This window comes from Siphateles boraxobius, unplaced genomic scaffold (genome assembly GCF_051911475.1).
Source record: "Siphateles boraxobius isolate OS27281-9 unplaced genomic scaffold, OSU_SipBor_1 1, whole genome shotgun sequence".
NCBI classification, from domain to species: Eukaryota; Metazoa; Chordata; class Actinopteri; order Cypriniformes; family Leuciscidae; genus Siphateles; species Siphateles boraxobius.
The window spans coordinates 140,884-167,040 of NW_027508699.1; the positions used below are offsets into that span (position 1 = coordinate 140,884).

At 42.6% G+C, this 26,157-nt stretch overlaps 1 long non-coding RNA gene across 1 annotated transcript; it reads left to right on the forward strand.

The window, feature by feature from the left end:
* The first annotated feature begins 627 nt into the window (after positions 1 to 627).
* On the forward strand, positions 628 to 1,261 carry LOC143748969 (uncharacterized). The gene is made up of 3 exons (XR_013206895.1): positions 628 to 689; positions 952 to 1,044; positions 1,163 to 1,261. It is a non-coding gene; the product is annotated as an uncharacterized LOC143748969 (long non-coding RNA).
* Positions 1,262 to 26,157: the final 24,896 nt, after the last annotated feature.

A 26,157-nucleotide genomic window follows, 5' to 3' on the forward strand; every position in this document is an offset into this window, starting at 1 on the left:
TTAAATTTTCAGAACTTCACTCAAGACAACCGGACACAAGGCATAATGGAGAAGGGTCAATGGGACAAGAAGAAAATCCGTTTCCAGAGGTGGAGGTTAAAAAGACTGGATGACTTCGTGACCATCTACAAAAAGATGCATGATGCACTGCTCCTCGAGTATGCAGATGTGGAAAGATGCAGAAAGAACGTATGCTACTTAACGTCAGTTCAGGGAAAGCACTTAACTTTGTAGTTTACCCTGATCACAATTTAGAAACGATATGCTTGATTACAGATATATTGAAAATGTGCAATTATATGGGTTTGTGTTTGACAAAATATATACTGTCCCAGTCATATAAAGTAGAAATGGAGGTTTGGAAGAAAAGCCGGAAGCGTAAAGGGCTGTACGTTTCACCATTAGTGATGGACCTGTCATTTAAGGTAATTATTAAAAGCTGTAATGATGCTGACATACATAAACACATTATAATTGTAGGCAGCTCTACATTTTAATTTTGTCTTGCATTTTAGAATATAAAATGAATGAAGTAACTGTAACAACATCTGTTGAGGCTATTGTTGTCTGACCAAGTATTTTGTTTGCAGTCATAGTTCATTTTCACCCCAAATCTTTTTTTAACAGACAAGAAGAGAGAACTCTCCACTCCATTACCTCATGTACAACCTGAAGTAATCCAAACACAGGTTATTTTAGTTAAACTCAATAATAAAATATTATATTAATATAAGTATTATATGCATGCTTTATTATGGTAAAATTAGTTATAGTCATTATGTTGTTATATACACTCTTAAATGGTTTCATTATTCCGTATTTTACATTTTAATTTTTTACAAGTTTTGCATTCAAGATCTATAGTAGCCTACATTATTTTATAATTTATTTTTTGTGATGTGAAAATATGTAATAGAAAGGGCACATTATTTTTTCCATTTTTATTAATAGAATTCACAAGACATGGTCACATGTGATGATACATCCACTATGACGGAACATCAGGAGGACACAAAGCGCACCAACAATGATGATCCATCACAGGTGATTTTAATCAAATAATTGTATTGTCAGGACAGTGAGTAATTGTTCAGATGTGTGATGCATACTCAAAAAATGATTTATTTAAGTGATAAACATTTAATTTGCTATTTATTAATAGAATTCACAAGACATGGTCACATGTGATGCTCCATCCACATCCACTATGACGGAACATCCGGGGGACACAAAGGGCACCAACAATGACGCCACATCACAGGTGATTTTAATCAAATAAATGTATTGTCAGCACAGTAAGTAATTGTTTCAGATATGTGATGCAGAATCTTCTAAAAGTGTTTAAACTTTCAAATAAGTTCATTGAAACTTTTAGGAAAGACTTTTTTTTCATCAAAAGTTCATTATTCCAGGTTTGTGTGACAGTAAATCCAACATTACATCACAGCACATTAGCTATTTATGTAACCATAATTGCCAGATACATGTACACATCTAATGTACAAATAAATGTATTGTCTTCTTGACCTTCAGATAAAAGCCTAGTGGAAAAAAAGGACACAGAAGTGGTAATTTCTGTGAGTCCCTCTCAAATGAGAGGGAACAGCTATATAGTCCACCACAGTGAGTTTCGGTCACTTAAACCTCACAGATGGCTCACAGGCGAGGTATGTAAGCCAAACAGTACCGCAGCGTTATCATTAAAATACACTTAAAATGGACAAATGTAGTTACATTGAAAACATTTGCAGTTATTTCTAATTAACTTAACACATTGATGTATTAACAGTGTTATGCTGCCCTCATGTAAATCATTTAAATCATTAAATATTTGAAAAGATTTTTGCATCCATATTTGTAAACTGGGAAAGTTAATGCAAATGCCAACAATTATAAAATTCGTCTAAGCCAGAATGAGCCATTACTATATAATTTCACTTGTTTGTCTTTGTACCTAACCCTGAACATAGAAGAGATCAACTTATAACGGAGAAATTTTTGCTTTCCGTCCTTGGTGGAACTTGAGCATGAAAGGGTTGTCCTTGCAGCCGACTCAAGCTCTCAGTCCAAGCTAAAACAAATGTTTTATTTAAAATAGGATTATGTAATGAATTCTGATGTTCTCTCTGTTTGAATTTTAAACATGTTAGATCATCGAGTGTCTCATGCATCACTCTATTAATGAACTTCATTTGGATAAAACCATATACATGATGAACCAAGGTACATCTTGTTTCTGTTTGGGAGAGGTACAAATGGGGACGCGTTTCATAATAATTCAAATGTGAATAAATATTTAAGTCATTTCTGTGATATATTATTGAAATTATTTTTATGTGCCACAGGTTAACTTTGAAGATTACAAGGCTGTTGTATCGTTTGACAATGTTGGAGAACTGCACTGGAAGTTTCTGCTTTGTTTGTATGTAACAATTTATATGTATGTACATTCACATTATTTCTGTTGTTGTGTATGTGTAAAATAATGTAATTTTTCTTGTGGTTACAGTACATAAATGCAGCAGAAAGCTGTGTCTATTTTATTGATCCAATGCCAAACTCTGCAGAGCAGTCGGATTCAGAACTTGCTGCCCATAAATTTTGGTACTTATGCAATTTCAGCTATTATCCATAAACCGAGATGGAACGCACTACATGATTGTCTAAATTCCAGTAAAGGCATTAAAGGACTGTAGAGAGATGCAGAGTGAGCAGTATATATGTCTATAGAGACAATGGTCAAAACAGAGTTACAATTATTGAAAACCGGTCCTAAACACTGGATAGATACTGGTAGCAGTGATAGCGACTGCACATAAAGTTCAGGAGGAGTCATTTAATCCAACCTATCACATTCCAAGAGCGTATAAACTCTTTCAGCATCCCTACTCCTATTCTACTCCTTGAGTAATTTATAGGACCAGCTCAAATGTTTTCTTCTCAAATCTCAAATTTGTAATCCACATTTTAGGTTGTCTCAAATAAGCTTTTGTTTGGGCACAGTAACAAACTTTCCACTATATAACATATCCAGGGTCCATTGGTGACCATACAGACTCTTCCATATCAAAATGCTAAGCGTGATCATTTGAACCATATAATTTTCATACAATTTATGAAACGGACATCCTGTTCAGAAATGGTATGGGTAGTTGGCAGTATTTAAAAAAAAAAAACTATACAACGTAGATTTATGAATAATTGTATAATTAGCATTTATAATGTTACATTTTATTGTCACACAGTGAATACTTTCAAACCAGGACGATCCACCACCGAACAGGAGACTGGGTGAATATTCAGTTCAAAGGAGCTGTTATGAAACACCCATTTCAACAGGATGGATTTAGCTGTGGTGTGATCGTCGTAATGGTACAATAATTATTTTAGTGAAATACTTGTATTCTGACAATGATATGAATCAATTAGCCTTTATATTTGGAGTCAGTATGCATAGCCTATCCCCATATTTTGTTAAGAGCTATTTACAGTATTTAAATGATTAGCCAACATATTTATCCAGTGTTTATTTCTTTTTTCCTTTTTTTTTAGATGGCAAAGGCAGTCATGGAAGCATTTCCTCAATTGCTAAACCTGGATTTTGGGACCTCTAAAAAAGACATGGTCAGGGGAACGCAAGGCATTGACACATGAAAAAACCTGCTACCTGATGCTTCAAGTATTTTCAATGTGTTCCGATTGCCATATTTAAATACTTTGCGCATTGAACACTAATGGAAATGCACATTTTAGACTGCTCCATGTGTTCGGCGTCTAAAGCACCAAGTCCGGAGCCTTCCATGACTGACTGGGTATTGCTGTTTGTGTGAGAATTAGTTGTTGTTTTTTTATAAACTTTCATAAGCACTTCTAATTTTTGTCTTTTTTGACTATTACAAATAGCACTTTTTCCAACTATATTAAACAATGAAATCCATTGAACATCACAATCACCGAACATAACCTCAACCATTTAAACCTTTCTTCTAACAACCTGTAGATATCGATTGTAGACTGTTGTTTTTTATTTAATTGTATGGTCTTTCTGTAATTTCCTCACTCTAGTAAATATTGATATGAACCGAAAATAAGTTGTTTTTTTTTATTATTCTCTAAAACTCCACAGTAAAAGTGATGGTCATCTAGAAAATGAAACCATTGAAAATGGCATGTCAACTCTGTTGGAATTGTAATAATGGCAGTACAAAATGCAAGAAATGAGCAATGTAATAATGTATTTTGACAGAATTTGCCTTTATTTTCTTTAAAACTCCACAGTAAAATATCTGCGAAAATAGTTTAACTGAAAATAGTTTCAATTCGATGAATAACAGCTGAAATACAGGTCTTTCTCAGCTTGTGGCACCTCCATGTTCCCTTTCGTTGTCACTCCGAGTTACGTCGGATGACGACGAATGGGGTTTCGCTTAGAAAGCCTATCAACTTCGAGTATTACAAAACGAGCCAATGGCAAAGAAATGCCATGGGTCTGCGGAATTTGCATGGCGTAACTCCGCCCCACCTCGTGGGTATAAAAGGAGGAAGCCGGCAGCAAGCAGATATGTTTTCGCTTCGGAGCCAAGTGTATTCTTCTCTCCACAAGCCATCTCTGAATTGTCAGCTTTACAAACGAGTACCTCGAGTGTTGGTGTGACGGCGATCTACGGCGAGAGCGTGCTTCCTGCTGATCTGTTGCAGTGGTCTGCCAGTCGGTGCGTTTCTCCCCGGGTGCTTCAACACTTGAGTTTTCTCTCACTAAAAGAGCTTACACGTGGCACGTCTTTTTAAAGACGGCTCGCCCGTGCATTTCTGGTTGCAGCGGACTGGTATCGGACTCTGATGGGCACGAGCGCTGTCTCGTGTGTTTGGGCTTTGATCATGCTTGAACAGCGCTCGTGGGTGACTCATGTTCTCGCTGGGAACGTGATCATCGCGTCATATATAGGTCGAGACTCGGTGAACTCGCAAGAGTGAGAGTCCCCTCATCCACCCCCCGATCTTCGGCTGGTGGCCAGGGTGACCTGAGGGTTACGGTCTGGATCTAGGCGCCGACTATGTGTCCGTGACCCCAGCCCCCCTCTTCAATGACGGTGCCCGCTAGTGAACTGCTGATTCCCGCGAGTCTACCCTCTGGTGGCCCGCGTGTTTCAGTTGAAGCTACAGAGGAAGATGCCATGTCTGTTGCAGCATCACTAGGTGGGTTTGAGTCTTCTGGAAGTGAGGGTTCGTCACAGCTGCCACCTTCCGGTGTGCATACGGCTGTGCCTGAGTCTGATCCGGAGATGACGACCATGCTTTCCTGGGACGATGGGTTTTGGGTAAGGCCGCCGACCCTCGTCCACGGCAAACCCCAATACCTCTCTTCCCGGACGTGCATGATGAGATCTCGAAGTCCAAGAAGACCCCCTTGTCTTCTCGGGACCGCTCGCTGATCTCATCCGCCTTTCCTCCCCTCGATGGGGCCGCTGCCCATGGGTACACTGGGGTTCCCCCGGCTGAACGCTCTGTTGCGATGCTATGTGTCCTCAGAGTGCTTCTTCTCGGCGCAATCCTAAGCACCCGCCCGTGGCCTGTAGTTTTTCGTCTACGCTTGTGGCGAGATCCTATAGCGCCACGGGACTGGCAGCCGCCTCACTGCATGCCATGGTCATTCTGCTGGTCCACCTGACCCAGATGCTCATGGACCTGCACGAGGGCGGGACTGACCCAGGGCTCTTCACTGAGCTGCGCGCCGCCACTGACCTTGCTCTCTGAGCGACGAAAGTGGCCGTACGCTCCCTGGGTCAGGTGATGCTCACCAGTCTGTGGCTGAACCTGTCTGATGTGCTGGATGTCGCGCGGACCCGTCTGTCCGACATTCCCATATCCCAGGTCGGCCTCTTCGGCGGTGCGGTTGAGGGCTTGCCCAACAGCTCTCAGCCGCCCATGAGCAGAGTGAGGTTGATTCTGTCCCGACGGCCCCGCCGTCCGCTCAGATCCCTCGTCTGCCCACCGCCGAAGGCGCCCTCCCGCGGCTCCCACCCCGCCCGTTCACGGGCCGGCTCTGGGGGCCGCGGGCGGACGCCACAGCCCTCTCCAGCCCCGCCCCCCGCTACACGCCGGGTTAAGCGGCGCTCGTGAGACGGGTACCTCGGCGATGGAGCAGACTGAGGTTGATTCTGTCCCGACGGCCCCGCCGTCCGCTCAGATCCCTCAGTCTGCCCACTGCCGAGGGCGCCCCCCCGCGGCTCCCACCCCGCCCGTTCTCCCGGGTCGGCTCTGGAGGCCGCGGTCGGACGCCACAGTCCTCTCCAGCCCCGCACCCCGCTACACGCCGGGTTAAGCGGCGCTCTTGAGTTGGGCTCCTTAGAGATGGGACTCAGTTCTTTCCAGGAGTTGGTAGCAGGACCACTCCTTTCCCCGGGGAGGGCCGGGGAAGAATCCTTATTCTCCAAAGAGCTGATTCTCCCGTCTCTGAGCACAGAGTTCTCGGACGTCACAGAGCGCCGCCCACAAGCCGTGCTCTCCTCGTCCCCCTCTGTCCCAGAGGTGGTTGACATGGCGTGCCATCCACGGACCGCTTCGCCGCTGTCCCCCTCTGTCGCCAGACCCCTGGCAGAGCAGGCCCCCGCGGGACGACCAGCCTGGTCCTCCCCTGGCCCCCTCTGCCAGGGCGCGGTTGCTAACTGTGCCCCCTCTCCGGGCCGCTATGCCGTCCACATCTGGGCCAGTTACTCCGCTTCGCTGCCCCTCCGGGGGGACGCCTGTGGCTCGCATGATCCCGTTGGTTCAGTTCCTGGGAGCCTGGCTAGAGCTTCCCCGTCTGTCCCACTGGATCGTGCGTACCGTCAGGCTCGGCTATGCGATTCAGTTCGCACGGTCTCCTCCCCGCTTCAGGGGAGTCCGCTCCACTTTGGTCGGTGGCAATGCCCCTATCATGAGAGCAGAGATTGCCACCCTGCTGGCGAAGGGTGCAATCGAGACTGTCCCTCCAGCCGAGATGAGGTCCGGCTTCTACAGCCCCTACTTCATTGTCCCCAAGATAACCGGTGGGTTACGGCCAATCCTGGACTTGCGCGTGCTGAACCGCTCCCTTCACAGGATGCCGTTCAAGATGCTCACCGCCAAACGCGTTTTCGAATGCATACGGCCCCAGGATTGGTTTGCAGCGATCGACCTGAAGGACGCCTACTTTCATGTCTCCATTCTTCCTCGACACAGACCGTTCCTCCGGTTTGCTTTCGAGGGGCAGGCATACCAGTACGCGGTTCTCCCTTTCGGGCTAGCCCTGTCTCCTCGCATCTTCACGAAGGACGTCGAGGCGGCCCTTGTTCCCCTTCGAGAGCAAGGGGTTCGCATCCTGAGTTATATCGACGACTGGCTGATCCTAGCTCACTCTCGAGATCAGGTTTGCGAACACAGGGACCTAGTGCTCCGGCACCGAGCCCGTCTGGGCCTTCGGGTCAACTGGGAGAAGAGCAAACTTTGCCCCGTGCAGAGGATCTCTTTTCTCGGTATGGACATCGACTCGGTCGCCATGTCCGCGCAGCTTACGAGCGAGCGTGCGCAGTCACTGCTGACTTGCCTAAGACAATTCGAGGGCAAGAGTGCGGTTCCACTGAAACTTTTTCAGAGGCTCCTGGGGCATATGGCATCTGCAGCCGCGGTCACGCCGCTCGGATTGCTTCATATGAGACCGCTTCAGCTTTGGCTTCGCGACCGAGTCCCGAGGTGGGCATGGCAACACGGCACGTTCCGAGTACCAGTTACTCCGACCTGCCGTCAGTTCTTCACCCCGTGGTCGAACCTCGATTTTCTCAGGGCCGGTGTCCCCCTGGCACGAGCTTCCCGGCATGTTGTTGTCTCAACAGATGCCTCCACCACGGGCTGGGGCGCCATGTGCAATGGACATGCTGCTGCGGGCTCCTGGACAGGACCCCAGCGGCTGTGGCATGTCAATTGCCTCGAGTTGTTGGCAGTACGCCTTGCCCTGCACCGCTTCCGGGCGTTGCTCAGGGGTCAACACGTACTAGTCCGCTCAGACAATACCGCCACTGTAGCGTACATCAACCATCAAGGTGGTCTACGCTCCCGCCGTATGTCACAACTCGCTCGCCACCTCCTCCTATGGAGTCAGAAGCATCTGAGGTCGCTTCGAGCCATCTTCATTCCCGGAGCGCTGAACTGTGCAGCCGACGAGCTCTCACGGCTTCAGCCCCTCCCTGGAGAATGGCGACTCCATCCCCAGTCGGTTCAGCTGATTTGGGACCAGTTCGGGGACGCGCAGATAGATCTGTTTGCCTCTCACGACTCGACCCATTGCGCCCAGTTCTATTCCCTGACCGAGGGCACGCTCGGCACGGATGCTCTGGCGCACAGCTGGCCGCAGGGCCGCAAGTATGCGTTTCCCCCAGTGAGCCTTCTTGCGCACACTTTGCGCAAGGTCAGGGAGGACGAGGAGCAGGTCATTCTGGTTGCCCCTTACTGGCCCAACCGGACCTGGTTCCCCGAACTAGTACTCCTCGCGACAGCACCTCCCTGGCCGATCCCTCTGAGGAAGAACCTTCTTTCTCAGGGACGGGGCACCCTATGGCACCCTCGTCCCGATCTTTGGAACCTCCACGTGTGGCTCCTGGATGGGACGAGGCAGGTTTGAGTACCCTACCACCAGCGGTGGTGGCTACCATCACTTCCGCTAGAGCGTCGTCCACGAGACACGTCTATGCGTTGAAGTGGAACCTCTTCGTCAACTGGTGCTCTTCTCACCGAGAAGACCCCCGGAGATGCTCGATCAGTGTTTTGCTTTCCTTCCTTCAACAGGGGCTGGAGCGAAGGCTGTCTCCCTCCACCCTGAAGGTCTATGTTGCCGCCATTGCCGCACATCATGACCTCATCGAAGGTAAGTCGGTAGGGAAGCACGACCTGATCATCAGGTTCCTGAGAGGAGCGAGGAGACTAAATCCTCCTCGTCCTCCTCTCGTTCCCTCTTGGGACCTCTCAGTGGTTCTAACTGCCCTGGAGAGTGCTCCCTTTGAGCCCCTGCAATCAGTCGAGCTTAAGTTCCTGTCTATGAAGACAGCGCTCCTGGTTGCACTGGCCTCCATCAAGAGGGTTGGGGACCTGCACGCATTCTCCGTTGACGAAGCGTGCCTGGAATTTGGGCCGGCTTCCTCTCACGTGATCCTGAGACCCCGGCCTGGATATGTGCCCAAGGTTCCTACCACTCCCTTTCGGGACCAGGTGGTGAACCTGCAAGCGCTGCCCTCGGAGGAGGCAGACCCAGCTTTGGCACTGCTCTGTCCAGTACGCGCTCTCCGCGCCTATGTAGACAGAACGCAGTGTTTCAGGACCTCAGACCAGCTCTTTGTCTGTTATGGTGGGAAGCTGAAGGGAAAGGCTCTCTCCAAGCAAAGGTTGTCTCACTGGATAGTGGACACCATTGCTGGCTTACCAGCAGCAAGGTCGACCGTGCCCCCTTGGTGTGACTGCCCACTCCACCCGGAGTGTGGCGTCCTCTTGGGCTCTAGCGCATGGCGCCTCGCTAACAGACATCTGCAGAGCTGCAGGCTGGGCGACACCTAACACATTCGCCAGATTCTATAATCTCCGAGTGGAGCCTGTGTCCTCTCGTGTACTCGCTTCAACCAGCTAGTACCGGACCCGCTCAGGTGTCTTCGCTTGCTCGCCATTCCACTCCACGGACTGGATACGTGCGATATTTTCCTCAGGTGAGCTTCTCCGAAAGCCCTGAGCTCCTCCAGCACTCCTGACGTCGGCGCCAGTGTCTATTACCTGTGCGTCGGCTAGGTGCCTCCCGTGTGCATGGTCCCTCCTCTGAGCGACCCCCACATGTGTATTTCCACTGTAAGCCTCTCTGAGCGTGTGTCTTTCCCTTGGCAAGCCACCTTGCCACCCCTGGGGTTGAAATATTCCACCTGCGGCTGGACACCCCAGTGTTTTCCATATGCTTCCTTCGGGTCATATGTGTATTCTCTAAGTCCCCCCCCTCCGGGCTGGCATTAATTGCATACTTCCCCTAAGCTTGGGATATGCTTCCCAGTGTACCTTGGTATTCCTGTGTTATATGGAGTCCTTTGTCCAGGCTGACAGGGATCTCGATTTACGCAGGGCACTGGAAGACAGCTGAGAAGGTGGCGTGATTAGACTGGTAACCCCATTCGTCGTCATCCGACGTAACTCGGAGTGACAACGAAAGGGAACGTCTACGGTTACGTATGTAACCCTCGTTCCCTGAGTAGGGAACGGAGACGTTACGTCTGCCTGCCACTTTCCGCTGTACCGCGGGGATCGCCTGAGCTCAGTCTTGGCTCCTCAGCGAAGAAACATATCTGCTTGCTGCCGGCTTCCTCCTTTTATACCCACGAGGTGGGGCGGAGTTACGCCATGCAAATTCCGCAGACCCATGGCATTTCTTTGCCATTGGCTCGTTTTGTAATACTCGAAGTTGATAGGCTTTCTAAGCGAAACCCCATTCGTCGTCATCCGACGTAACGTCTCCGTTCCCTACTCAGGGAACGAGGGTTACATACGTAACCGTAGACGTTTCCGTACCAATTCCACAAATAGACGAGCATCAATATCTAGACGGCGGCTGGCTTGACCGAGCGTTTCCAGATGACGGCACACTTCCGTGGTGCAGCGAGGCAGACAGAAGCAATCGATCAGCGATTCCCCGACTCATGTCATCACTTTGCTTTTGATTTTATTTGTAGGCCTATACATAGCCAGCCAGTAAGTGCTTTCATTTTCTCTCTCTATATATATATATATTTTTTTTTAAATAAAAATTATACCAATAATACCAAGGAAGGACTGATGACGGCACAGTTTGATCTTCGGCTGACAAATCAGAGGAAAGGGGCGTTTCATTCTCGCCCACATGTAGAAATCGAATATTCAAGCTGTTTATTCATTTTTCTACCTCAGAACGAAAAACGAAAATCAAGCTGAATTCTTGTTTTTCGTTTCTTTGGAAAAAATGAAAAAACAAAAAAGGAACTGTTTTCTGATTTTTCTACTTTCAATATTAAATCAAAACACGACTGGAATGATACACAGATTCGACTTATGACCAAGGTACGTTTTAACCGTTTGTTTTCTTTTGGTATAATTAACAAAGGAAAAAAACAGAAACAGGCCGTTTTTTCCTTTTTTTTTTAATTTTGGCCTGAAACGAAAAAACAACATTCAGTTTGATTTTTCGTTTTTTTTTTTTATCAAAACAAAAAAACGAAATTTAGCGCAATGTCTTGTTTTCCATTATTACTGACAAAACAGATGTATTACTCAATATTTCCTTTCATTATCAACCCCTCGCTTCTGATTGGATAGTGTTCTCCATCAGTTATGTCTGTGCTTCAGGCTTCTTTTCAAAATTAAGGCTCTACCAAAGATTTTCCATTACTGCTGTGGAGTTCCCTCTTTGCCTTAAGACGATGCAATGTCTCCCCAAAATAGACACTTAGATAACAATTTATTTGTAAAAACTAATTAAATAATGCAACAAATCCCCCTTCATGATTAAGAGATTAATAGTTTTTAAGAGGTGGCGATTCAACTGTATGATCAGTTTGGAGCATGTTTCTGATTAATTAAATAAAGGTATTTCTGTTATTTAGCATCACAGGTTACGGCTTATTTTAGTAAATGCTGTGGACAGTAACGTGTTATCAATATTATAAAGATCGATGGCATCGAACTAACAGTAAGCACACCAAAAGGATTTACAGAAAATGACCAGCAGGTGTCGCACTGCCTCTCCCCCTCAGCTGTGATCACCTGGAGCCACTTGATAAAACATAGTGTTATTCTGCAGTGTTTGCAGATTCATCCTACCTTATATGGTCTAGTTATCATATTTTATTATTAAGCTTACTATTGCCCAGATTTGAAACGCAAATTAACATTAAAAGCATTAAAAAAAATAATGTGATAAAATATGATCTCGGCTGTCAAAACAGCAACCAGCTGTAGCTAGCCTACTAACATACACTACACGTGTACACTTAAGATTTTCCTGTATTAGGAAGCGCATTAGAGTAGATTACCATGTATCTCCCCCATTGTGAGCATGCGTGTTATTGGATGGAGACACCAAATGCCAGTGCGCCACAGTTCAATCATTTGATGTAGCCTCAGCGTCAGACACAGAACGTTACAGTTGATCTCAGACGGTCTGACCCCGGGGAGGCCCCAGTCTCTCTACACTCTTCTCTCTGTGAGATGGAAGAGTTTAGAAAGTTGTGAGGCGCTGTGGAAAGGCCCACGCTGCAGTAGTTCCCTCTGCAGCTCTGGCTGGATGAAACCTGATGACCCCCAACATTTCACAAATCATGTCTTTAGGGGAGCTCATGTCTTACTGTATTATAAAGAGCTAAGCTCCCCCTGGCTCCCCCGTAGTTCGCACCCTGGGAGGACCTGAACTGTGGCGCACTGGCATTTGCGTTCTCTTTCATCACAACGCACTCTCACAGTGCAATTGGAAACGTGCAGTTCATCAAGGGGGGTTCAAGCTGAAGTGTAGCTATTTTGACACAACAGAGGAGATCATATTTGATCACATCACAGATGTTGGATAAGCTTAAAGAAGGTGACTTCCTGTGAGCGTTCCAAGCCAGTTTACAAACTTTTTTTTTATCGTACCTGGTTTCATATGCTATGTCATATCAAGGCACATAGGCCTAATTAACAATTAACAATGAACTCAGATTGAGACATTTCAGCATACTGACCTCTTACTTACTCAACCAAGGTACCCTACTGTAATATCTAAGTTTCCTAAACACAAATGTGTGAAGTAAATTATTTGCAAATTATAGGCTATGATTATTAGGATAATTAAATGAGTTACAATTATGAGTTGCTGTGCCTTGATATTCTGGTTTGACCTTTGATGTGGAAACCTTTGCCTTAGACAGAGCATCACCACAGCACGAGTTTATTTACATTTCAGGATATCAAAGTTGTGTACAAAAGCAAAGTGTAACATTTTCAGTGCCTGTATTTCACCAGCCTTTTTAGTATTTGTCAAGAGGCTAAGTTCATACGGAATGCTTGGTCATATGGATCAGCCCTGTCAACATGACGGTTGTCTGAAGGTTACCCGTGTCCTGCATAACTTCTTGAGGACCGTAAGCTCACCCAGGATGCCCATACCATCATCTGGAGATGAAGAAGCTGTGGGCAGTATTAAATCCACAGCAGAGGCCAAACATTGCCAGATATATTTGTTTACTAATTCCCTGCAGATGGGGCTGTACATTTTCTGTATTTTAAGAGCCACCAATTACTTTTACAACATCAGATTTCCAGAAATATGACAATCTAAGGAAGATATATGTGCAAAAGATTTCAGGTGTTTCATGTAGTATTTTAACATCAATGTATTGTTTGCAGTCATTAAAACAACTGGAAAGCAGGACAACACCCAATTTCACCTACTCTTTAATAATTGGAATATAATAGTTTTGAAAACAAAACACATAAACAGAAATGTTGAAATAATTGTATTATATTCAAAAATAAGAGATAAAATCAGAGGAAACTCTGCAGAGGAACTAGAAATCCACTTTTAGCTTCTGAAATTATTGACACGCTCTGATGGAGCTCAGGACTGATCAGGAGGACGGCTGCTTTACCCCAAAGAGTTTCTCTGTATGAACTTGGACTGTGTGTGAGACCTTTTGAATGTGTAAAGAACACAGGACATCAGTTAATATTGATCCCGACCGATCCTGTCAGCTGTCAGGAGATTTTAATAATCAGTGAAGTTACGCTGCTGTGCCTCGTGCGTAAATGCGCACGGTGTCTTAGTAATGCGCCCCTAAAATAACAAAAACAGAGTAAGCCTAACAAGACCAGAGGGCTGTTTCACAAAAGCAGAATTTAGAAATCCAGGATAAGAGATAAAGTTGAGCTTGACCTAGTGTGATCAGTAGTGTGAAACTGGCTTTATCAGTTTCAAACCAGGCTCAGGACGAGCGGCTATGTCAAGCCAGGTGTAAGTAATTCAGATAAGTGGGTCTCAACAGCTTTCTTCAAGAAACCACACGGTCCATCACAGATTCATTGATGCTACAATGGATAAGTGGTGTGCGCCATACTTTACAGCAAATGAGCAACATATTTTAATGGAGACTTACGACGAATTGAAGCACATCATACTCAGAAAAGGAAACACTGCCGCTATTATAAAGGAGCGAGAAAGGGCATGGCAAACAATAGCGGATCGACTGAATGCGTAAGTAGCTACTGAAAACGTCATAATTATACATTCAAGGAGTTACTTGTCATTTACTCAAATGAACAACTGTAAACTTAAAAATGAACAGTGGAAGTCAATCTTATAACATGTGTGAATCTGACAGCTGATTAAATTATGTTACCCTTTTTTTGTTACACATCCTATCAATTTTTATACAGAACAAACATGACTGGACCAAAGAGGACCTGGCAACAGGTCAAGATCAAATATAACAACATTTTGCAGACTGGTAAGTGTCTGATAAAATATTGCCTATAATGTATAAAAGACTTAGAAGGTGCCAGCTCACATATTTTATTCTCTTACTTATTTTAGCTGTTAAAAAAAAGGCTCATGTGTCTGGCAAAGAGGGAGCTCCACAGCAGTAATGGAAATTCTTTGGTAGAACCTTAATTTTGAAAAGTAGCATGAAGCACAGACATAACTGGGAGAGCACACTATCAATAAATCCCCATCATGATTAAGAGAATAACAGTTTATGAGAGGAGGCGATTCAACAGTATGATCAGTTTGGAGCATGTAGCCTAGTTTGTGGTGCTGTTAAACTGTAATGAATTAAACAAAGGTGTTTCTGTTATTTAGCATCACAGGTTAAGGCTTATTTTAGTAAATGCTGTGGATAGTAAAGTGTTCTCAATATTATAAAGATCGATGCATCGAACTAACAGCAAGCACACGAAAAGGATTGACAAAAAACTACCAGCAGGTGTCGCACTCCCCCTCAGTTCACCTGAGGCCACTTGATAAAACACTCGGGAGAGAAAAAAAGAATGATTAATAAGTTGTGCAGGAGCCTACAGTCATGCTTACAGTGTGCATTGAAATATAACTTACTTCTTTTTGTAGTTTCTGGATTTCCAAGTCCAGTTTCTTTAGTGTCTTTCTTTTGATTTCCATATGTAGGTCCAATTCCTGCAGTTTTCTTTTGTGATATGTGATTTGTATGTCTGCCAATTCAATTTGTTTTTTTAAGTGTATGCTGTACAGACCTCTGACAGTTTTTGAATCCTGTAAGACACATATCAATTAGAAGGGCATGAATTGTGCATGGTAAGATGTCCTGTTGTCTTGATTGCACTATTTTTTCAATCTTACTGCTTCACCTAGGTATTTATCCCATTGATGCCGTAGGCCTATGTGTTTTTAGCTCTTACAAGTATTTAGCGCTCATATCTATTGTTACTCATAGATCTCTTACTTTACTATTGTTTGTATGTTGTTCCTCAAATGTCAGTTGCTTTGGATACAAGCATCTGCCAAATGAGTAAAAGTTCAGTTAATACTTACTATGTTCCCAGATTGGCTCTCAGGCAGTACACCATATGAGTCCTGTTATAAATATGATATTTTCTATGAGCATCACATCAGTGACTTCTTTTCCACAAGAGTGACATGATACCTCCAGCCTTCTTGAGTCTACTGACAGAGTCTCCTCATCGTCTGCTGCAGAAGTTCTTTCACCCTGCCACATTAACCAAACTCATATTAACCTATTGTTGACAGGTGCCTAGCCTATATGCCTTCAATGAATAATACTCACTGGATTAATGTTATCCTCGGGTAGCTCCACAAGAAAAAGTGTGTTGGCAGATACTGCAAGACAATGTCAGTCAGTCCATATCTACAAAAATGTTTGATTACGTTGCAAATGCAGTAGTGGAATAATGTACCGTGTATGAAGGGGGAAGTTTCCATGGGTGGGACAGAGTCAGTGGCTGTCCCCCCCGGATACCTTCTAAAACAGGCCTCCCTTTGTTTATATCGAGGGCCGGCTCTTCTGCTGGCATGAATTCTGGGGATGGTGGGCAACCCCCTGTGCCAGACACATGAGCCTTTTTTTAACAGCTAAAATAAGTAAGAGAATAAAATATGTGAGCAGGCACCTTCTAAGTCATTTATACATTATAGTCAATATTTTATCAGACACTTACCAGTCTGCAAAATGTTCTTATATTTGATCTTGACCTGTTGCCAGGTCCTCTTTGGTCCAGTCATGTTTGTTCTGTATAAAAATTGATAGGATGTGTAACAAAAAAAGAGTAACATAATTTAATCAGCTGTCAGATTCACACATGTTACAATATTGACTTCCACTGTTCATTTTTAAGTTTACAGTTGTTCATTGGAGCAAATGACAAGCAACTCCTTGAATGTATAATTATGACGTTTTCAATAGCTACTTACTAATTCAGTCGATCCGCTATTGTTTGCCATGCCCTTTCTCGCTCCTTTATAATAGCGGCAGTAAAAGTGGGTGTCAACAGCTTTCTTCAAGAAACCACACGGTCCATCACAGATTCATTGATGCTACAATGGATAAGTTGTAGCCATACTTGCGCCATACTTCACACCAAATGAGCAACATCTTTTAATGGAGACTTACGACGAATTGAAGAACATCACTCAGAAAAGGAAACACTGCCGCTATTACATTTTTAAATGTAATTTAAATGCTCAAATGTAACCCCACCTCCACCCCTCCTTAACGGAACTTAACATACATGTGCATGTTCAATTATTAACGATAAACCTGAATATTATAATGAAATGGACACTTATACAATACATTATTGACATAAACGATGTACACAAATCTAAACTATTTTAATGTTGCCGTGGGACAAAGTGAGACTAGCCTCCAATGCCATGTAGATATTATGTTTATATAGTGGATCGATACAAATAACACAATAGATGTTTTTAGACATTTGATATTTATTGCCCCTCAACAGACCACAACTGGGCAAAATTAAATTATGCTCGTTAAGCACTATACCAAAAAGAAATAACAAATATATACACTCTTTGTAGTAGCCTACAAATAAAACAAAACAAAAAATGTTTATTACTTTATTACTCCTTAATAAAGGAGTCCAGACATTAGAAAAATATCAGTCTACTGTACACATGCGTTTTATATTTAATATGAGTGAAATACACATGCGTTTTATATTTAATATGAGGGAAATAGACATGTGTTTTATATTTAATATGAGGGAAATACAAATGTGTTTTATATTTAATATGAGGGAAATACAAATGTGTTTTATATTTAATATGAGGGAAATAAAAAATCTTTAACTTTTAGGTGGCAAAATATGTTTTAGTAATTCTGTGATTTACAATGCGCAAACCAAAAGTAATACTACCCACTGGATGAAGTAGGGTTGGCTCTCCACAGAACATAAAATATTCATTTTATTTTATTTTTCGTGTGTTCGCATTTATGAGGAAAAAAAACAATGTTATGGACGTTAAAGTTCTCCACTCTGAAGCGGCACTGAAAGACTTTAAAACTTTTACAGAGACCTCAAACAGAAAACACAAAGCCTTTCTTTAAAGTGAATTTCGTTTTGTATTAATTGTATCTTAATTTTAATCAATGTTTCATCAACCAAGTGCCTGGATTTAATAAATACGAAGTAAATATAGCAGACAATAGATAATCACCACACGGAGGCGCCTGCACGTGAACTGGAGCGCGTCTCATAAATGAACCGAAACTCAGCGTATAAGGAAGCCTTGCCTCACATGCCTGATAAATATATATTAAAATGTCTACTTTTAAACAGGACAAATCACGAAAGAAACGAAAGAAAACAGACTCTCTGCTTATGTAGTATGAAATGTGCATTTCTCTCTGGCGCGTTCACTACTGGGAAGATCGCGAGTCAGCATCGAAAACTTCATCTATGCAGCCGAAAAAACACTTGCTGATTAAAACACAATTAAATGTCTCCTTGCTGTATTTGACATATTAATAATCATTACTTTTGCCGGTTCTTTGTGCAGCTTTTATGTGCTTTATTGGCAACATATTTTTTCCCTGGACTCTACGCCAGGGGTCACCCTCAGCACCCCCATCCCGCGGGACTAACTAATGTACAGTATGCTGTGTTGCATACAGAGTTTATATTTAAATCTTTGGAAAAAATTTTAATTTATTTTCCTCTAAATCACTTTACAGTGTGATGAAAATAAACTTTTCTTGAAGAGTGTTGTATCACTCTATTAGCACCCTTATGTCTATATTGTATATAGACATTGTCCAGCGAAATTAGGTTTTTGTAAGAAAAATGTTGTAAGCAAATGTAGAATTGTTTTTTTAAAACCTGTAAATGTCATCACTTTCTTAATATTCAATCAACACAAATTGCAGTAGACTAATATATAGGCTGTCTGATGAAATCTGTATCTGACATGGAATTTAGATGTATTTACACAGTTTTATACAGCTCAAATGCGGCACAGTAAGTGCATTTACATATCAAGTTCAATTGCATACTAAGAGACTATTAAATGCCACAGTGAAAAATATGAAGTTACATGTAACAAAACTTTCAATATGAAAGACTACCAGTAGGTTGCGCCAAGTCTGCCGTAAGCCAATTACATAATGCTATCATGAAAATACCATACATTACCTCAGTTGCATTGGTCTCAGTTTCTTAAAATTTGCTGGCATAACTGTCGGCCCATCATAATCATGGCTGTATAATCAAAAAATAAAAATGAGAAACATGCATGCGTCAATAAAATGTACAGTATGCTATTGCATCAAAACCACAGGAGCTTATGCAATTAGCAGGCTACCATGAACTCTATACCCATAAAGAATGTAATGTGTAGCCTATGTATATTTACCGAGGCACTTCATAAACCCAAATGAAAATCTTAATTGATCTTGCTAGAGTTCATGCTTAGAACTGTTTAGCTTTCTAATTGGGTTTATGAAGTGCGTTGGTATATAATGCAATGCCTCCACAAAAATATAGCTACACTTAGATAACAGTTTATTAATGAAAACTAATTAAATAATGCAGTAAATTGGTAATTTTCTGTAAATCCTTTTGGTGTGCTTACTGTTAGTTCGATGCCATCGATCTTTATAATATTGATAACACCGTACTGTCCACAGCATTTACTAAAATAAGCCTTAACCTGTGATGCTAAATAACAGAAATACCTTTATTTAATTCATCACAAACATGCTCCAAACTGATCATACAGTTGAATCGCCACCTCTTAAAAACTATTAATCTCTTAATCATGAAGGGGGATTTGTTGCATTATTTAATTCGTTTTTACAAATAAATTGTTATCTAAGTGTATATTTTTGGGGAGACATTGCATCGTCTTAAGGCAAAGAGGGAACTCCACAGCAGTAATGGAAAATCTTTGGTAGAGCCTTAATTTTGAAAAGTAGCCTGAAGCACAGACATAACTGATGGAGAACACTATCCAATCAGAAGCGAGGGGTTGATAATGAAAGGAAATATTGAGTAATACATTTGTTTTGTCAGTAATAATGGAAAACAAGACATTGCGCTGAATTTCGTTTTTTTTTTTGATTAAAAAAACGAAAAATCAAACTGAATCAGGGTATCTTCCGTCCATTTCATTTCCAATTTGAAATGAAATAAGGAAAAACGAGAAAACGCGCCTTTTTAGTTTTTTTAGTTTTTTATAAAAAACAAAAAAAACAGATTTCGGCTTGATTTTTCGTTTTTTGGTTAACGGGTCAAAAACGGATAAATGACTTCAAAATCCGTTTTGCACATGTGGGCGGTCATGATACGCCCCTTTCAGCCGATTGGTCAAGCAAATCTGAGCCTGTGACGTCATCAGTAATTCCCCAAGTCTTTTCAACAAAATAATGGCTCTGCGTACCGCTTCTTAAACTGTACAGGGCTGTGCAACTTAATGCGTTTAACAGAAATATTTATTTCAGAAATATTAAATATTAATCTGCACCCAGCTGGTTTTATTTAGCTGTGCAGTTAAATCTGTGTAGTGCTGCAATAGACAATACGCTCAGTTTTGGACAAGGGGTGGTCATTGCAAATACTGTAATGCAAAACTGCTGATGGTGATTGGTACCGATGACAGTAAATTAAAATGTACTCATAGCCGCGAGAGTGAGACAGCGAGATGATTGACAGGACGATAGCGGAGGAAATAACTCAAGATATGTGTTAGTTAAAAGATATTTCTTTCTTTAATATATAGTGAGTTTGTATCTGAAAACAATAGGGCTGGGTAAAAAATATCGATTTCTCGATTTTAATCGATTCTCATTTTTACGAACCGATATCGATTCTTAAATCCCAGGAATCGATTAGTCATCCTGTTTTCAGTTGATGAATGAATGGAACATTGTAGCGCGCATCCCATCCAATAAACGCAATAATCTTTGTTCTTTGTTACTATTGATATGAAACAAAGTCTCAGATTTCAAATTACGTCCATTTTCTTACGAAATTCAAAAACATAAATACCGTTTTGGCGCTGTGGCGTGAGATCGCTCTGGCCCAGGTCAAGAGAAGCAGCAGCGCCGAGCACACATAATCTTCTCTTCCGCCTTAATATTACCAGTTACAGCGTGAAATAAACATGAATGAGCATCTGAAAGTGTGTTAAAAGATAGAGTATAACTTATCGAAATCCTTGTTGTCACATGGAATTGCTCAATCATTGTTTCAACCGAGGAAAGACGTCAGTGAAACAGCTTGTAAACAATGTCATGTAACGTCACATTTACCTCAGAAAAAACATATCCAGTGACCATGAACTCGTTAGTCAGCTAGAAAAATTAAATCTAGAGAGGAGCATTTTGCTAAATATATGCACCATATTACATATGCATTTTATGTTATTTTATAATTATTTTATGTTTTTCAATATTTAATGCATGTTTGAATAAATCTGACAAGTTTTTATGACAGCCACCATTTAAATATTTTTATTCCATATAACTTTATTATTAGAAAAATAAATAAAAGTGTAATTGTTTGTATACAAATCAGTAAATCTTTACCTTTAATATTAGGCTATAGTAGGCTAATGAAACAATTTTAATGATACAACTGACTCCCATAGTTTACAGCATTGGTTAAGAGATTTGTTTTCCTTGAGAAAATTTGCCATGTATTGTACCTGATATCCAAAATAATCAATATTGAATCGAATCGAATCGTAATCGAAATCGAATCGAATTGCAAGCTTGTGAATCGAAATCGAATCGAATTGTGAAATTTGTGTCAATACCCAGCCCTAGAAAACAAAAACACCAACAACAACAACAACAACGAAACAATCAAATAACATGTGGACCACAATCTGAGCGTTTATTTTAAAGGGAAATTTCCAAATATCTCTTATTTATTTGTTATAATGTTGTTGTTTTATGAATTCCGTCTTAATCGTTTTGTTAATGAAAGTTTAATAGGCCTACTATGCGGAAGTTTTTTATAGTAGCCTACTATTTTATTGTATATATACCGACGCACTTCATAAACCCAATTAGAAAGCTAAACAAATTTGCTATGGTGACAATTCAGACTCCCTATGACTCTCAGTCCTCTATCTGCATGCCAAATTTCATAATTTTCCCGCAAGTGGTTCTATGGGCTGCCATAGACGCCCAGTCAGAAGAAGAAGAAGAAGAATAGAAACCGGAACAGATACAATAGGTGCCTCCGCACCTTCGGTGCTTGGCCCCTAATAATAATAATAGGAACCGGAACAGATACAATAGGTGCCTCCGCACCTTCGGTGCTTGGCCCCTAATAATAGGAACCGGAACAGATACAATAGGTGCCTCCGCACCTTCGGTGCTTGGCCCCCAATAAGAACCGGAACAGATACAATAGGTGCCCCCACACCTTCGGTGCTTGGCCCCTAATAATAGGAACCGGAACAGACACAATAGGTGCCTCCGCACATTCTGTGCTTGGCCCCTAATAATAGGAACCGGAACAGACACAATAGGTGCCTCCGCACATTCTGTGCCTGGCCCCTAATAATAGGAAACGGAACAGATACAATAGGTGTCTCCACACCTTCGGTGCTTGGCCCCTAATAATAATAATAAGAACGGCAACAGATACAATGGGTGCCTCCGCACCTTCGGTGCTTGGCCCCTAATAATAGGAACCGGAACAGATACAATAGGTGCCTCCGCACCTTTGGTGCTTGGCCCCTAATAATAGGAACCGGAACAGATACAATAGGTGCCTCCGCACCTTTGGTGCTTGGCCCCTAATAATAATAATAGGAACCGGAACAGATACAATAGGTGCCTCCGCACCTTTGGTGCTTGGCCCCTAATAATAGGAACCGGAACAGATACAATAGGTGCCTCCGCACCTTTGGTGCTTGGCCCCTAATAATAATAATAGGAACCAGAAACAGATACAATAGGTGCCTCCGCACCTTCGGTGCTTGGCCCCTAATTAGAACCGGACAAGATGCAATAGGTGTCTCCGCACCTTTGGTGCTTGGCCCCTAATAATAAGAACCGGAACAGATACAATAGGTGCCCCCACACCTTTGGTGCTTGGCCCCTAATAATAATAATAAGAACGGCAACAGATACAATGGGTGCCTCCGCACATTTTGTGCTTGGCCCCTAATAATAGGAAACGGAACAGATACAATAGTTGTCTCCACACCTTCGGTGCTTGGCCCCTAATAATAATAATAAGAACGGCAACAGATACAATGGGTGCCTCCGCACCTTCGGTGCTTGGCCCCTAATAATAGGAACCGGAACAGATACAATAGGTGTCTCCACACCTTCGGTGCTTGGCCCCTAATAATAGGAACCGGAACAGATACAATAGGTGTCTCCACACCTTCGGTGCTTGGCCCCTAATAATAATAATAAGAACGGCAACAGATACAATGGGTGTCTCCACACCTTCGGTGATTGGCCCCTAATAATAATAATAGGAACCGGAACAGATACAATAGGTGTCTCCACACCTTCGGTGCTTGGCCCCTAATAATAGGAACCGGAACAGATACAATAGGTGTCTCCACACCTTCGGTGCTTGGCCCCTAATAATAATAATAAGAACGGCAACAGATACAATGGGTGTCTCCACACCTTCGGTGATTGGCCCCTAATAATAATAATAGGAACCGGAACAGATACAATAGGTGTCTCCACACCTTCGGTGATTGGCCCCTAATAATAATAATAGGAACCGGAACAGATACAATAGGTGCCTCCGCACCTTTGGTGCTTGGCCCCTAATAATAGGAACCGGAACAGATACAATAGGTGCCTCCGCACCTTTGGTGCTTGGCCCCTAATAATAATAATAGGAACCAGAAACAGATACAATAGGTGCCTCCGCACCTTCGGTGCTTGGCCCCTAATAATAAGAACCGGAACAGATACAATAGGTGCCCCCACACCTTTGGTGCTTGGCCCCTAATAATAATAATAAGAACGGCAACAGATACAATGGGTGCCTCCGCACATTTTGTGCTTGGCCCCTAATAATAGGAAACGGAACAGATACAATAGTTGTCTCCACACCTTCGGTGCTTGGCCCCTAATAATAATAATAAGAACGGCAACAGATACAATGGGTGCCTCCGCACCTTCGGTGCTTGGCCCCTAATAATAGGAACCGGAACAGATACAATAGGTGTCTCCACACCTTCGGTGCTTGGCCCCTAATAATAGGAACCGGAACAGATACAATAGGTGTCTCCACACCTTCGGTGCTTGGCCCCTAATAATAATAATAAGAACGGCAACAGATACAATGGGTGTCTCCACACCTTCGGTGATTGGCCCCTAATAATAATAATAGGAACCGGAACAGATACAATAGGTGTCTCCACACCTTCGGTGATTTGCCCCTAATAATAATAATAGTAACCGGAACAGATACAATAGGTGCCTCCGCACCTTTGGTGCTTGGCCCCTATTAATAATAATAGGAACCGGAACAGATACAATAGGTGCCTCCGCACCTTCGTTGCTTGGCCCCTAATAAGAACCGGACAAGATTCAATAGGTGTCTCCGCACCTTTGGTGCTTGGCCCCTAATAATAAGAACCGGAACAGATACAATAGGTGCCCCCACACCTTCGGTGCTTGGCCCCTAATAATAATAATAGGAACCGGAACAGATACAATAGGTGTCTCCACACCTTCGGTGATTGGCCCCTAATAATAATAATAGGAACCGGAACAGATACAATAGGTGTCTCCACACCTTCGGTGATTGGCCCCTAATAATAATAATAGTAACCGGAACAGATACAATAGGTGCCTCCGCACCTTTGGTGCTTGGCCCCTAATAATCATAATAGTAACCGGAACAGATACAATAGGTGCCTCCGCACCTTTGGTGCTTGGCCCCTAATAATAATAATAGGAACCAGAAACAGATACAATTTGCCTAATTTGACCAAAGACATTAATATATATATATATATATATATATATATATATATATATATATATTAATGTAATTGGTCAAATTAGGCAAATTAAGCTAAATGATATATATATATATATATAAATGCTATTAAACCAGGCTGATGCTCAAATTATTTTAAAGTTTTTATTTGAATAAATAATTTAAAAGTACCTTTTACAAAAATGTACAAAAATCAGAAAGATTGAACAGAGGTGCTACATTTTTGCTTGAGAGAGAGGGTGTGTGTGTGTGTGTGTGTGTGTGTGTGTGTGTGTGTGTGTGTGTGTGGCCTGGTAAACCCTACCTTATGGGGACAAAATGTCCCCATAAGGATGGCAATATCTGAAATCCTTGTTCGTGTGGGGAAATTTTTTGGTCCCCATGAGGAAAACAGCTTATAAATCATACTAAGTGATGTTTTTTGAAAATGTAAAAATGCAGAAAGTTTTCTGTGATGGGTAAGTTTAGGCGTAGGGTTAGTGTAAGGGAATAGAATATACAGTTTGTACAGTATAAAAATCATTATGTCTATGGAAAGTCCCCATAAAACATGGAAACACTACGTGCGTGTGTGTGTGTGTGTGTGTGTGTGTGTGTGTGTGTGTGTGTGTGTGTGTGTGTGTGTGTGTGTGTGTGTGTGTGTGTGTGTGTGTGTGTGTGTGTGTGTGTGTGTGTGTGTGTGTGTGTGTGATGTTGGGTTAATCTAACACATTGTAATGGATTCTCCTTGCAAATAAATTGCTACACACACAATAATTGCACTCACCAACATCCATAAACAGTAAATACACTCACTCAGATTCAAATTTGACATTAAATTCACCTTTCAACTCGTTTCTTCTGGGCAGGGAGAGGGACAACTTGCTTTCTCAACTGGCGGTTTTGGGCAAATCTCACGGATATTTTTGTACAGATAAAGGCCATTGCACACTGAGTATGAAATTCGCAACCGAAATTTTCGCACGTTAAAAAAAATTCTACCTCATGTTATGTCTATCACGCTTGCACACTGTTTACGAAACTTTCATCCGTTTAATTAAAAAAATCGGATCGGGTTCGACTTTCTGCGCTTTTCGCATCCGTAGCAAGCAGTTTGAATGGTGTTTTGACAATTCAGAGCCACCGAATCACGAATACGAAAAAAACGCTTACGAAAAAACGCGGACTCAGTGTGCAATGGCCAGGGGGCTTCATGACGCTTTGGCAACTTTGCTCTCTTTTGACAGCGACATTTCTCAAATTAATAATATTTAATCTGAGGACATCTGCTAGCTTGTTTACACAGAGCGCTCGCTGCGAGTCTGACAGGAGGGTGGCTGGACCAATCGCGTGCCGGTGTTGTACCGAATTCCGACTCCCGGACAAATCGCACTCCTTTTCGCGTGCACCCGCCTCCCACATAAATACGCGCTGAAGCGAGTTTAAATGCACTTCCTTTGCCATATGTGTTTATCGATTGATTTTTTTCACACAGCAAGCACCCAGATCCTGCATGAAAGCTTTGTCTACACTTAAATAAATTAACGGAAAGTGAACTAGTGTGGATAAAAGATGCAAGCAAACAAAAACAAAAACACATGCCAGATCGATTCAAACTATAAACTTCGACGGGTACGGAATAAAGCTACCAGCTGTCAAAACAGAACTGTTAATTTAATTTAATTTAACTGA